At 39.1% G+C, this 15,483-nt stretch overlaps 1 protein-coding gene across 1 annotated transcript in view; it reads left to right on the top strand.

Moving 5' to 3' along the window:
- The window catches only part of ULK4 (unc-51 like kinase 4), a 665,001-nt gene that overhangs the window by 192,911 nt on the left and 456,607 nt on the right, over positions 1-15,483 (top strand). The gene's annotated exons all lie outside the window — the stretch shown is intronic.

The raw sequence follows: 15,483 nt of genomic DNA, 5'->3' as shown, positions 1-15,483 counted from the left end.
ACTAAGGGGAATCCTATAAAGTCTGGCAATCAGAAGGATGAGTTTTTGGAAAATAACTTGGCTGGCTGAAATATACTTTTAGTTTCAGAACATTTTTTTTTAATTTTTATTTTTAATTATGAGAACAAGGATGCAAAGAAAGAGGACAAGGTAAAGTTACAGTGGAAGGATAATCACCCATAACATAATTCTCAGAAGTCCCCTTGCTGATATCTTAACTAGTTTCAGAACATTTTTAGCAATTTTTTCCCCTGATACTATCATTCCAGTAGAAGTTTTGGCAGATAAAAATGGTTCTCTTGATGCTGTTTCTAGTTTAAATCATGGGTATTTCAGAATTGTCCTACCAGTTTTTCTTAGAGCATTTGTTATTTGGCCTTCACTATGTGTTCACCTTTCTCACTCTCATTGTTGATGGTACCGAGGCAATGATAAAAAGAAAAAAGGAGAAGTAATGACTATGAAGAAGTATTTGGATTACTTATTATCACTGTTCTTGTGGTGCCCGTGAACTAATGAAGTGGGCTGTGACTTCTGTGAGTTAATTCATAATTTAACCAGAAGATAGTATGAACATGTAGTCACAGTTCCCTCAAAACCAAGAATAATGCACAAGCAACTAATCAACATCTTGTATTCCTTCCAAACTTCATGGTATAGATGATCATATTTTCAGAAAGAAAATCTACAAAAGCAAAGTTTTTCTAAACATATTTGAATAAAATTATATACAGATAGAAATGTTCTATGGACCAGTCCCCCACAATGAACCTAGAACACACATCTTCTCTTCTGGCAGTGGGAGAGAACAATTTGTTCTTTTTTTTTATTAAATATATTTTTTTTATTTAAGTAACATGATCATATTTGGGTTACAGTCATAACCAGAACACACCCCTTCACCAGTGCAACATTACCCCCTCCCCCCTTCCCATCCCCTGCCTGTATTCGAGGCAGGCATTTTACTACAGTAATTTGTTTTTAAGTTCAGTAAATGGTATTTTTTTCCTTAAAGGATAAGAGTAAAAAAATATAGTAAAGGTGTGACAGTGGCAATTGCCAATGTTTGCATAGGTCCAGAAAAATGGAGAAAATGGAAAAAAAAATTCTTGACCTGATTACAAAAAGGCCTCACTCCAGAAGTTTAATGGCATAAGACAGACTCTGGGTTCCAGGCATACCAGTCTATCCAACTCCAGTCATTCTCAAGGTCCCGGTGAAACTTTTTCACACTTTAGCTATAGTTGGTATCAGACTCTTATATTTAAAGACTCTGGATTCTGTGCATTTCTTTCATCGATGTCAGGCTGATGTGGAGCATCCTCTAGTTTCAGCATATCATTAAATGTGGAGCGATCTGCCCTGCATGCAGACTGTTGCTGAGTCGCCTGGGTGTTGGGAGTACTCTTTGGAGTAAGTCAATGCCAAAGCAGTGGTAGGTCTTCTCTGGTAGAGGCTTGGATCCTGGGAATGTTAAAGACAATTGTGGTTGTTTCCATAGATGGTATTCATTGTTCAGGTGTGCGTGAGCGATGCCCATTCTTTGAGGCCTGAGCCAAATCATTATGCCAATGTTCAGGGTAAAAGGCCTAATTACATTACCAAATTTGTGTTTCCATCTCTTGTTTGCATATGTATTATTTTCCCATTTTAATATGCCTATGCAAAAGAGAAGCAATTCCACAAGATATTGTTGGTGCATCTGGGGGCTGACGAATAAAGTCCAACATTTCCCGTAACTTGGTATAAATGTGAAATCTATACAGACTTACTCTTCTACCAGTGTTGCTTGGGGAAAATCAAACAATCAAATAACTAATCTAGTGGGAAAAATTGTCACTATATGAGGATATTTGAAAAGAGTTATAGATGTTAAGGGAATACATCTGAGATATACAAAAGAGGTACATATGACCCTTTTTATGTTTTAAAAAGAAAAAAAGAAAGAAAACAAGGGTATTTGAAGACAACAGGTGATAGTTGAGTTTGAGACATGTTTTGCGGCGTTACGGAACCCTATATTGTCCTTGAACTAGGGGTTATGCTGCAGCTGATTCCGGTATCATGCAACAGTCCATAGTTTGATGGGGGCATGAGGGGCCACCAAGCATGAGTCAACAGGCGTGTTGGTTGTAGTTGTTCATATAGGCATGAGTTGGGGACCGAGAGGGTATCTTTCAATGAAGAGCTGGATGGTGGTGTTGGGGAAGAAGGTCAGTCTTGGTGTCTACCCAATTAGGAACTGAGGATAAAGGAGGGTTGAATAAGGGGAAGATAATGGTTCAGAGTTTGGGTATGAGGAGGTAGAAGAGACAAAGGGATGAGGGGAGAGGCAATACATAAAAGACTAGACAATAAAGGTCAATTTGAGTGTTTTATCAGAATCTTGGGCATCCTGATTCTATTCCTAGGAACAGTCTAGGATCAGGAACGTTTTTGGATAATGCTTAAAAAGTATATTTGTCATGCGGGTGCATTTGCGCCCGTGTGGTTTTGAAAAATAGTATTACTAGCAAACCAAACAGGGGGTCCAGTATACATAGGGGAGGGGTTTCCCTCCGCCGCCGCCCCCCAGGGCCCGAGTTGCCAGGGCCGTCCATGAAGACCCGCCTGGCATGGGGGGTCCCAGTCTCCTGGACCAAGTGTTCAGTCCAGGAGGTCTGTGGCCTGCTGTCTGACCATCGACCCTAACATACCAGAAAAAAAAGAGGGATGGCTTTCCTGGCATGTGCGCTCTGCTGGGTCCAACTTCGAGCTCCCTCTCCAGTTTGAATATTGAAAGGGAGGGGTTTCCCTTCTCCGCCCGCCCCCCAGGGTCCGAGTTGCCAGGGCTGGCCATGAAGACCCACCTGGTGTGGGGGGTCCCAGGCTCCTGGACCAAGTGTTCAGTCCAGGAGATCTGTAGCCTGCTGTCCGACCAGCAACCGTAACATACCAGAAAAAAAGAGGGACGGCTTTCCTGGCATGTATGCTCTGCTGGGTCCAACTGCGAGCTCCCTCTCCCGAGAACAATTTGTTCTTATGGACAAGTTAGCATTGTGTTTGGAAAGTTTTTCTGGTCTGTTTGGAGGTAATTAAACATTTTTTATGTTGTAGCTAGTAGAGCAGCTACTTTTTTTTAAATTTTTATTTTGATCATAATGGCTTACATATCTTTCACAGTAGTATTTTAGGTACATATCAACATTGAATCAGGGGAATACCCATCACCAAATTTGTCCTCACCCCATCCCAGTTACCCTTCTGCAACTCATATACCCCACCATGACCCCCCAGACTGCTAGAGTAGGTGGTCCCCTCTTTGTCCTGCTCACTATTAGTGATCATATATCTGTTTGGTCCTGGTACCCTCCCATGTCTCCCCCTCTATTTAAGAAGCGGACCTACATGTGGATACAACCAGTCCCCAGGAGATTGCACAGTGTTAGTCCAATCGAAACCCCAGATCCCCAACATAGAAATTATACAGCTCCGGGCAACACCACCAGGAACTAAGCTCCATTGAGAGATTTATAACACTACTCTGGCACCAATTTGTACCAGTTTTGATATGACAATGAGGAAAGGAAAACTTGACCTAAGACCAGGCTGTCCTATCACATCACCTAACACTAAATGGAAATCAGAAGAGCTATCATCCTTTGAACTGTGAAAAATAAGAGCACCAACAACAGAAAACTGACTTTGACAACTGTGACTGAACAGAGCCTACCTTGGGACTAATAAGGAAAACCCTACCCTAGGCTGTAGTCCAGGACACATAAAAAACAACAACAACAACAAGATGTCTTATTGCAGTGGTCCAACTTGGACAACAGAGACTGAGCAGAATCTTTGGATCCATAATATCCTAGGCTTCAGCTTAGGGACTGAACAAAAACAGGGAGCAAGTGTTACAGAAGACTGAACACCACAACAATGATGGATAGGAACATTTAGAACCTAGAGACTCTATCCTAAACCCTGAGCTATAACCTGCACAAATACCAAGATCGCTAGCTACAGTGGCTTGATTTTCTCACACACAACTGAGAGGAAACTTTCCTGGCATCAGAAAAAAGCCTTTGGGGTGGGGTAATAAGTATATATGGAGCCAGGGGTTGATCCATGATGGTATGCTTCAAGGATGGAGAAACCCTGAATCTCTTAGGTCACAGGAATTCCCTTTCTTCCCCCAATGCTTACTGTGCCTATGCAAAAAAAAAAAAAAAAAGTTGGGGGAACGCCAAACCCTACCACTCCAGCACCCATACTTTTTCTTGTTTTGTTTTGATTTGTTAGTTTTTTACTTTATTTTCCATCTCTTTTTTTCTTCCACTTTTCTCTTTCTTTTTCACACTTGTGGTTATTATTTAGAGATTTATTTTTATTTTTATTTGCTGGGTCCATTTTTTTCTTTTTTCTTCCATTTTTCTTTCTTTTTTTTTCCTCTATCTTCTTTCTTTTTTTTGGTAGTTGTCACCAAATTTTTTTCTCCCCTTTTTCTTATTCTTTTTATCTCCAATGATGGTGGAATGGATGCTCAATCTACAACAAGCTGTAAAGAGGAGACCAGTTGCACTAGCATACTAGGGGGTAGAGGAGGGAGATATGGGATGCATACTGGGAACAGGGGCGGAGGGTGGACAGCACTGGTGGTGGGAAAGCTCCTCATTCATTGTTACTATGTACTATAAGTGATACAGTGAAAGATTTCTAATGCACTTTGGTCACAATAAAAATTTAAAAAAAAGAAGCAGACCTAGATAAATCGAGTTATGTGGCTTTGTTTGAAGTAAAGAAAAGCAATAGATTGGGGTACAAAATAAGACAAAAAAAAAAGTCAAACATGCTGAAAATAGGCGGAGTCCTTCCAGAGGGTTTCATCCTCTGTTTGAGAGAGGATGTGAAAAAGGCAATTGAAACACCACCACAATAAAGAAAGAAATATCAATTTAAGTATCCAGTGAGCACCACAGCAATAAAGACAAGCACCACACAACAGTCTCAGTTCTGAAATCAACTCATGCCGGAGTGCAAAAAGAAAGAGAAAGATAAGATAAAATAAAATAATATTGGACACATCAACTTCAATCTCTACACTAACATAAAGACGTCAAAAAATTGATTAATCGATAAATATGTGGAAAAATGATCATTTTGTGCTTTTTTTCCCTTTTTCCCCCTGCATAGGCACATTAAGTATTAGGGATATTATAGAGGGAATTCCCTTGGCCTAGGAGATACAAGGTTTCTCCCCTCTGAAGTGTACTATCATGGGATTAACTATAGACTCCTTCCATGATCTTTTACTCTCCTCTCTGTGTTTTCGTGGTGTATGGAAGACTTCTGTTTCGTCATGGATGGTAAAATCAGACCTCTGTATCTAGAGATCTTGGTGACTGTGCAGCTCAAGGAATGGAGCTTATGATGAAGTCTTTCTTTGTGGTTCTAGCAGTTCTGCTTCTTCAGTGTCATTTTAATCTATCTTCTGTAGTTGGTGGTCTTGGTCATTATGTTGCTCCTGGAATGGAGCCTGGGATAAAGTTGAGCAACTACTTTTTATTGTCGGTTTTAAATATACATATATATTTACTTAAATGTGCTTTCATAATTAATATTCAAGTATTCAACTTATTCACCCTTTAGTAGCAGATTCTAGTAGCAGCAATCTAAGAAATGCAGCCTGCTCTATATACCTTATGGTATCAGATCTGATATCAAGGTCTTTAATCCATTTGGATTTTACCTTCATACATGATGTTAACTGGGGGTCTATGTTCATCGGTAAAACACTCTATGACATTGAGACTAAAGGCATCGTCAAGGAAGAAACTGCACTTTCCAAACAAGTGGAAGCAGAGATCAACAGATGGGAATACATTAAGCTGAGAAGCTTCTGCACCTCAAAAGAAATAGTGCCCAGGATACAAGAGCCACCCATCGAGTGGGAGAAACTATTCACCCAACACCCATCAGATAAGGGGCTAATATCCAAAATATACAGGGCACTGACAGAACTTTACAAGAAAAAAAATCTAATTCTATCAACAAATGGGGAGAATAAATGAACAGATGCTTTAATAAAAAAGAAATACAAATGGCCAAAAGGCACATGAAAAAATGCTCTCCTCATCACTAATCATCAGGTCGATGCAAATTGAGCTCCCATTCAACTCAGCTATACCACTCCTAGGGATATACCCTAAGAACACAAGAATACAATACAAAAAATCCTTCCTCACACCTATATTTATTGCAGCACTATTCACAATAACCAGTCTCTGGAAACAACCAAGATGCCCTTCAACCGACGAATGACTAAAGAAAATGTGGTACATACACACAATGGAATATCAGGCAGCCTTCAGGAGAGATGAAGTCATAAAACTTTCCTATACATGGATGTACATGGAATCTATCATGCTGAGTGAAATAAGTCACAGGGAGAGAGAGAGAGAGATGCAGAATAGTCTCACTCATCTATGGGTTTTAAGAAAAATAAAAGTCATTTTTGCAACAATCCTCAGAGACAATGAGACGAGGTCTGGAACTTCCAGCCCACTTCTTGAAGCTCACCACAAAGAGTGGTGAGTGCAATTATGGAAATAACTACACAGAGAACTACCATAATCATGTGAATGAATGAGGGAACTGGAAAGCCTGTCTGGAGTACAGGTGGGAGTGGGGTGGGATGGAGGGAGATTTGGGACATTGGTGGTGGGAATGTTGCACTGGTGATGGGGGTGTTCTTTACATGACTGAAACCTAATCAAAATCATATATGTAATCAAGATGTTTAAATAAAGAAAAAAATAAAATATAAAAAAGAAAACAAACAAACAAACAAACAAAAGAAATGCAGCCTGCACTGGTTTGGGCGATGGAGACAAGGGTCAATGCAATCTCCCTTCCTGGGAATGTTCTGGTGAGGGGACAGGCAGGAAAAGGCTTTCTTGTAACCACTGCCTCACTTTTATTTGGAGGTGGCGAGGTGATTGAGCCATACGCTGTGGTGATCAGGGATCACTTAGTGGGTAGGTGGTCATATGGTGTCCTGGGAATTGAACTCTGATCAGCTTCATGGAAGTCAAACAGACACTACTGCACTGTGCTGTATGTCTAACTCCTTGTTTCATTTTAGAACAAAAGCACCAGAACACTGTTGAGCAGTTTATGCTATTGATGTTTTTGTCTCTTTTGGTAGAAAATTCAAAATACTTCTCATATATAAGGACATGAATAGAGGAACTAACTTTTTTTTTTTTTTTTTTTTTTTTTTTTTGGTTTTTTGGCCACACCCGGCGGTGCTCAGGAGTTACTCCTGGCTGTCTGCTCAGAAATAGCTGCTGGCAGGCACGGGGGACCATATGGGACACCGGGATTCGAACCAACCACGTTAGGTCCTGGATCGGCTGCTTGCAAGGCAAACACCGCTGTGCTATCTCTCTGGGCCTGGAACTAACTTTTTCTAGACTATTCCCTCCCACCAATAGAAAGGAAGTGTTGGTTTTTTCTAGTTGAATTGGCTAGTGTTGGAAATCCTTTAACATTGCAAAGCATTTTTTTTTTCAGAAGCTCCAGGCAGAGGACGACTGACCATAGAGAGTTGCTGTTCCTCTTTTTCCTGGTAGAAGCAGCATATTATCATACCTTACTTTCCACAGTAGCAATACTACCTGTGTAGTTTTAGAAGTTGACTATCTGGTCATGTGCTCTGGGGGAAATTCTGAAGGGAGCACTGTGTTCTTTGGAGGCTCTATTGTATTGGCTGATAATCAGGAAGCAGTGACATTAAGGAAATATATATATATAGGAACTCATGCATATTAACTGTAGGTTGACTATATTTCTTATTTCCTTTTTAGTATGCTCTAATTACTGACCTGAGGAGAAAGACTTTTACATATTATGTTCTAAAGTGCTGGCCTTATTTGTTCACAAAATTTCAGTGATTGTGTAAATAAAGTTTTCCGACCCAGCGAGCCGGTGAGTGAGTAAAAAATGGCTGACTGTGGGGACTGCCAGGTGAAATGCTGATTGACTCACTTGCGAAGTCCCCGCCTGGCTGTGCTTCTTCTGAGGAAACTGAGGACCTGAAGGGAGCCCTGCCCTGTGCTTCTCTGTTTTTTTCTGAATCCTTGGAGCTCTCCTCAGAGCCCTGGGAAGAGAACCCCCAAAAACTGCATTCTGAAGCTACGCAGCGAGTGGGTAAGTGAGTAAGAGGTGGCTGACCTTGGGGACTGCGAGGTGAAGTGCTGATTGACTCACCTACAGAGTCCCTGCCTGGCTGTGCTTCTTCTGAGGAGGCTGAGGACCTGAAGGGAGCCCTGTCCTGTGCTTCTCTGTCTTTTCTGAATCCTGAGACTCTCCTCAGAGCCCTGGGAAGCGAACCCCCAAAAACTGCATTCTGAAGCTACCCAGCGAGCGGGTGAGTGAGTAAGAAATTACTGACCATGGGGACTGCCAGGTGAAGTGCTGATTGCTCCACCTGCAGAGTCTCTGCCCTGCTGTGCTTCTTCTGAGGAACCTGAGAAAACTTAGGACCTGAAAGGAGCCCTGTCCTGTGCTTCTCTGTATTTTATGAATCTTTGAAGCTCTTCTCAGAGCCCTGGGAAGTGAACCCCCCAAAAACTGCATTCTGAAGCTACCCAGCGAGCGAGCGAGTGAGTAAGAAATTGCTGACTGAGTGGGGCCCGACTGTGAAAAACTGTGAGTGCTGCCTGAGTGTGTCTGTCTACTGTCCTCTTGCATGAACCTCTTGGGAGTGGGCAGAAAAGAGGCTCCAGCAGAGCACTTGGCTCCACTTCGCTACGTGGCCTTGCACTCTTTCTAAGAAAAGAACACCATCGCAACAAGAAGAAAAAATCACACTAAGAACCTTGCTGGATCACAGAAGCAAGCATTTATCTCCGGACTGTCTTCGCTGCTGCGTACTCGGGCCTAAGATTTGATCCTGTGTGAGGCTTCATCCACGAAGGACTCCCCTCCCTTAGAGGCAAGTCAGCCTATCCAGAAAGGGCGGAGCCAGAGGAGAGTGGTGCCTGCATCATATAGCCAATGAATTCCACCACAACACGTAGAAAAACTCACAATGTGTGACAATGGGGAAACAACGCAGGCCAGCATCAGACATAGAGAATGAAGATGACAATTCTGAGGACCAGATAATGACCAACCAACTAATCAACCTCTCAGATAAGGACTTTAGACTAGCAATATGGAAGATGCTCAAAGAACTCAAAGAAATGATGGATCGAGTTGAACAGAACACTAATAAGAACCAAGAAAATATGAAGACAGAAATCACAAAACTCCAAACTGAAATAACATGTCAACTAACAGGTCTGAAAAAGTCAGTAAACGAAGTGAATGACAAAATGGATAAGCTCTGGGACAGGGTATCAGAAGCTGAGAATAGACTTGGTGCTGTGGAAGATGAGATACATAACAATTCCATACAGTGGGAGAGATTGGGAAAAAAAACTTAAAGCAAATGAACAGACAATGGAAAAATTAGTCAAAGAATGGGAACAGATGAAGATAGAAGTCTATGATAAGATCAACAGAAACAACTTAAGAATCATTGGAGTCCCAGAGACCCAGGAAGAAAATTTCCAGGAAGAATCAATGGTCAAGAACATCATTAAAGAGAAACTTCCAGAGCTAAAGAATATATGTAATCAAATCCTGCATGCTCGAAGAGTACCAACCAAAAGAGACCCCAGAAAAACCACCCCAAGACACATCCTAGTCACAATGACAAATCCCACAGATAGAGACAGAATTCTGAAAACAGCAAGATCAAAAGGGGAAATTAAGTTCAAGCAAGCATCCTTGAGATTTACAGCAGACCTGTCACCAGAAACACTCAATGCCAGAAAGCAGTGGTGGGACATTGTGACAAGACTGAATGAAATGAATGCTTCACTTAGAATACTGTACCCAGCAAATCTCACTTTCCGGTTTGATGCAAGAATACATGGTTTTACAGACAAAAAACCACTGAGAAACTTTACAGACTCAAAACCAGTCTTAAGAGAAAAACTGAAAGACCTAATTTAAGACAAGACTAACCAAAAGACACACCAAATTTCGATATAAAGATGGCATTAAATCTCAGGACAATTCTTTCTCTCAACGTCAATGGACTAAATGCACCAGTCAAGAGACACAGAGTGGTTAAATGGATCAAAAAACTCAATCCAACCTTCTGCTGCCTACAGGAAATGCACCTGAATAGCCAGAACAAACATAGACTCAAAATAAAAGGCTGGAGAAAAATTATCCAAGCAAACAACACCCATAAAAAAGCTGGAGTGGCCATACTAATATCAGATAATGCAAACTTTATACTCAGGAAGGTTGTAAGTTACAAAGATGGACATTTTATATTAATCAAGGGGTATGTAGAGGAGGAAGAAATAACTCTCCTAAACATATGTGCACCGAATGAGGGGCCAGCAAAATATTTAATACAACTGTTGACAAATCTGAAAAATAATATCAAGGGTATCTTGGCTGTTTCCAGAGTCTTGCTATTGTAAATAGTGCTGCAATGAATATAGGTGTAAGGAAGGGATTTTTGTATTGTATTTTTGTGTTCCTAGGGTATATTCCTAGGAGTGGTATAGCTGGGTCGTATGGGAGCTCGATTTCCAGTTTTTGGAAGAATCTCCATATTGCTTTCCATAAAGGTTGAACTAGACGGCATTCCCACCAGCAGTGGATAAGAGTTCCTTTCTCTCCACATCCCCGCCAACACTGCTTGTTCTCATTCTTTGTGATGTGTACCAATCTCTGTGGTGTGAGGTGGTACCTCATAGTTGTTTTGATTTGCATCTCCCTGATGATTAGTGATGTGGAACATTTTTTCATGTGTCTTTTGGCCATTTGTATTTCTTCTTTGTCAAAGTGTCTGTCCATTTCTTGTCCCCATTTTTTTGATGGGAATAGATGTTTTATTCTTGTAAAGTTCTGTCAGTGCCTTGTATATTTTGGAGATTAGCCCCTTGTCTGATGAGTATTGGGTGAATAGTTTCTCCCACTCAGTGCGGGGCTTTTGTATCCTGGGCGCTATTTCTTTTGAGGTGCAGAAGCTTCTTAGTTTAATTTATTCCCATCAGTTAATCTCTGCTTGCACTTGCTTGGAGAGTGCAGTTTTCTCTTTGAAGATGCCTTTAGTCTCAGTGTCGTGGAGTGTTTTACCTACGTGTTGTTCTATGTATCTTATGGTTTTGGGTCTGATATTGAGGTCTTTCATCCATTTGGATTTAACCTACGTACATGATGTTAGCTGGGGGTCTTAGTTCAATTTTTTGCAAGTGGCTAGCCAGTTGTGCCAACACCACTTGTTGAAGAGGCTTTCTTTGCTCCATTTAGGATTTCTTGCTCCTTTATCAAAAATTAGGTGATTATTTGTCTGGGGAACATTCTCTGAGTATTCAAGCCTATTCCATTGATCTGAGGGCCTGTCCTTATTCCAATACCATGCTGTTTTGATAACTATTGCTTTGTAATAAAGTTTAAAGTTGGGGAAAGTAATTCTTCCCATATTCTTTTTCCCAATGATTGCTTTAACTATTCTAGGGTGTTTATAGTTACAAATGAATTTCAAAAGTGCCTGATCCACTTCTTTGAAGAATGTCTTGAGTATCTTTAGAGGGATTGCATTAAATCTGTACAATGTTTTGGGGAGTATTGCCATTTTCATGATGTTAATTTACGCATGTTAAATCATCCTTGCATTCCTGGGATGAAACTTACTTAATTGTAGTGTATGACCTTCTTCATGAGGCAATAGATCCTATTTGCCAGGATTTTGTTGAGGATCTTTGCATCTGTGTTCATCAGGGATATTGGTTTGTAATATTTTTTTGCATCATCTCTGCCTTGTTTTGTTATCAAGGTGATGTTGGCTTCATAAAAACTATAAGGAAGTATTCCTGATTTTTTTTTTTATATGAAAGAGCTTGGCAAGGATTGGTAATAGTTCCTCTTGAAAGGTTTGAAAGAATTCATTACTGATTCCATCTGGGCCTAGTCTTTTGTTTTGTGGCAGACATTTGATTACCATTTTAATTTCCTCAGTAGTGATGGGGGTGTTTAGATATACTACATCCTCCTTATTCAAGCATGGAATGTTGAATAAGGTCCAGGAATTTATTCATTTCTTCCAGGTTCTCATGTTTCATGGCATAGAGTTTCTCAAAGTTGTCTCTGATTACCCTTTGAATCTCTGCAATATCTGTAGTGATGTCCCCCCTTTTGTTTCTAATACAGTTATCAATTTTCTCCCTCTCTCTTTCTTTGTGAGTTTTGCCAGTGGTCTATTAATCCCTTTTATTCTTTGAAAGAACCAACTTCTGCTTTAATTGATCTATTGGATTGTTTTTTGGGTTTCTACTTTATTGATTTGTGTTCTAAATGTTTTTATTTCTTTCTGCCTCCCTAATTTTGTTCCTCTTGTTGATCATTTTCTAATTTTATAAGCTTTGCCATTAAGCTATTCAGGTATGCCCCTTCTTCCTTCCTGATGTTTGCTTGCAATGCTATAATTTTTCTAAACTCCCTGTCTGAGAGGTTAACTATGTGGTTTCCATTATAACAAAAGTTATATATCTATTTAGAAGTTTAAAAAATTATTTGCCAGCTTACTATGAAAATTATATATTGCTTGCCTTTTATTTTAATTAACCTCCTTACTTTTTGGGTAGTATTTTTGACTTGTTTATAGACTAAAAATATTCAACATTGTATTTTCAATTTTCAGTAAAGCATGTGAATTTTAAGATTTCTCTTATTTTTAAGTAATTTGTATTTATCTATTAAAATATACAGTATGTGTTTAAAGAAAATATGAAATACTGTTGTGAGATTTGGAGAAAGTAAAATCACTTGTAATTCCACCACACTGAGAGATATGTATTGATAGCACATTATTGTTTGTATAGTTTTCTATTAATATATAAACATTTGTATTTAGAAAGACTATGCATGAGTTTATGTATATATTTGTATGTGTACAGATATATATTCTTACATTTGCCATATGTACATATTACATCAATAAGTTGAGACTATGTTGAATAGTTGAGACTATGCTGAATACATGCTTTGTATTCTTTTTTCAAAACTCTTAATACTCTACTGTAAAGATTTTCCTTTAATCTTGAAAAATTTCTTTCCTTCCAGCATTTTACCTGTTATGTACCAATACGTTTGACCTATATACAGTATATTATCATTTCAGTGAAGTTCCAAAATATCCAAGCCAATAGTATACAATTGAAGGAAATTTGGTCAAACTGTTAATCACAGAAATAATATATTTATGATCGTGGTTATCTAAGAAGAGAGGATAGTAGTTGGGATGGTGAACCTCTTGCAGAGTTAGTAATGACTTGTTCTTTACTTCAATGGTTGATTTAAATGTTTTATTTAGGATATAAAATTTACACATCTTCATTTGTATATATTACATTTATTTTTATTTACTTATTTTTTTGTTTTGGAGCACACTCTATGGTACTCAGGGGTTGCTCCTGGCTTTGCACTTAGAAATACTCTTAGTAGGCTCAAGGGAACTATATGAAATGGCAAATATCAAATCCAGTTCATGCTATTCAAGGCAAGCACTCTACCCACGTTCTATCTCTTCTGCCCCTACATCTATTTTATAAAATTCTTTTTTTGAGATTTTGTATTTCATTTTATTTATTACTGCTTTTTATTCAACATCTAAATCAAACTTAAAACGAATATTTCATAAAGGTTTTGCTTTTTATTATAATTAAAAATATGACTTTAGACCATTTCATGCATCCTTAAAAAGTTCTTTTTAGGGGCGAGAAAGATAGCATGGAAGTAAGTCATTTGCCTTTCATACAGAAGGATGGTGGTTCAAAGCCCGGCATCTCATAAGGTCCCCTGTGCCTGCCAGGGGCGATTTCTGAGCATAGAGCCAGGATTAACCCCTGAGCAGTGCCAGGTGTTACCCAACAAAAACAAAAAAAAAAGTTCTTTTTAAAAATTACTTATTGAAGTGTTAGAGTTTACTATAGTATTGAAGGTTTTTTTTTCTTTTTTTATAAATCTTTATTTAAGTACCATGATTACAAGCATGTTTGTTGTTGGATTTCAGTCATAAACAGAATACCTCCCTTCACCAGTGCAACGTTCTTACCACCAATACCCCCACCTCCCCCATCCCTGCCTGTATTCACAACAGGCATTCTTCTCATTATTGAACATTGTCGTGCTAGTTGTTAATGTAGTTATTTCCCTAACAGTATTCACCACACTTTGAGGTGAGCTTCAAATTTTGAGCTGGTCCTTCTGGCCCTTTCAGTCCTTTATTATTATCTCTGGGCCTTATTACAGTAATGTCTTTAACTTTTCTCAAAACCCATAGATGAGTGAGACTATTCTGCGTCTATCTCTCTCCCTCTGACTTATTTTATTCAACAAAATATATTCCATGTACATCCACATATAGGAAAATTTCATGACTTCATCTCTCCTGACAGCTGCATAATATTTCACTGTGTATTTGTACCACAGTTTCTTTAGCCATTCATCTGTTGAGGGGCATCTTGATTTTTTTTCAGAGTCTTGCTATGGTAAATAGCGCTGCAATGAATATAGGTGTGAGGAAGGGATTTTTGTATTGTATTTTTGTGTTCCTAAGGTGAATCCCCAGGAGTGGAATAACTGGATTATATCAGAGCTCAATTTCCAGTTTTTGAGGACTCTCCATATTATTTTTAATAAAGGCTGGACTAAGGCAGCATTCCCACCAGCAGTGATTGTTCTTGTTCTTTGTGATGTCTGCCAGTTTCTGTGGTATGAGATGGTACCTCATTATAGTTTTGATTGTATCTCCTGATGATTAATGATGTGAAGCATTTTTTCATGTGCCTTTTGGCCATTTGTATTTCTTCTTTGACAAAGTGTCTGTTCATTTCTTCTCCCCATTTTCTTATGGGGTTTTATGTTTTTTTTTTTTTTTTAAGTTCTGTCAGTACCTTCTATATTTTGGAGATTAGTCCCATGTCTAATGGGTATTGGGTGATTAGTTTCTCCCATTCTGTGGGTGGCTTTTGTATCTTAGGCACTATTTCTCAGCTTAATATAGTCCCATCTGTTTATCTCTGCTTCCACTTGTTTTGAGAGTGCTGTTTCCTCCTTGAAGATGCCTTTAGTCTCAATGTCATAAAGAGTTTTACCTACATGTTGTTCTATATACCTTATGGTTTTAGGTCTGATGTCAAAGTCTACCATTTGGATTTTATCTTAATGCATGGTGTTAGATGGGGGTCTGAGTTTGCTTTATTGCAAGTGGCTAACCATTTGTGCCAACACCACTTGATGAAGACACTTTTTTGCTTCATTTTGGATTTTTTGCCCCTTTCTCAAAGTTTAGCTCATTATATGTCTGGGGAACATTCTCTGAAAACTCAAGTCTATTCCACTGATCTGAGGATCTATTCCAATACCATGTAG

This window comes from Suncus etruscus, chromosome 10 (assembly GCF_024139225.1).
Source record: "Suncus etruscus isolate mSunEtr1 chromosome 10, mSunEtr1.pri.cur, whole genome shotgun sequence".
Classification (NCBI taxonomy): domain Eukaryota; kingdom Metazoa; phylum Chordata; class Mammalia; order Eulipotyphla; family Soricidae; genus Suncus; species Suncus etruscus.
Note: the sequence above shows the minus strand (reverse complement) of the source record. Positions and strands in the feature narration are given on the sequence as shown.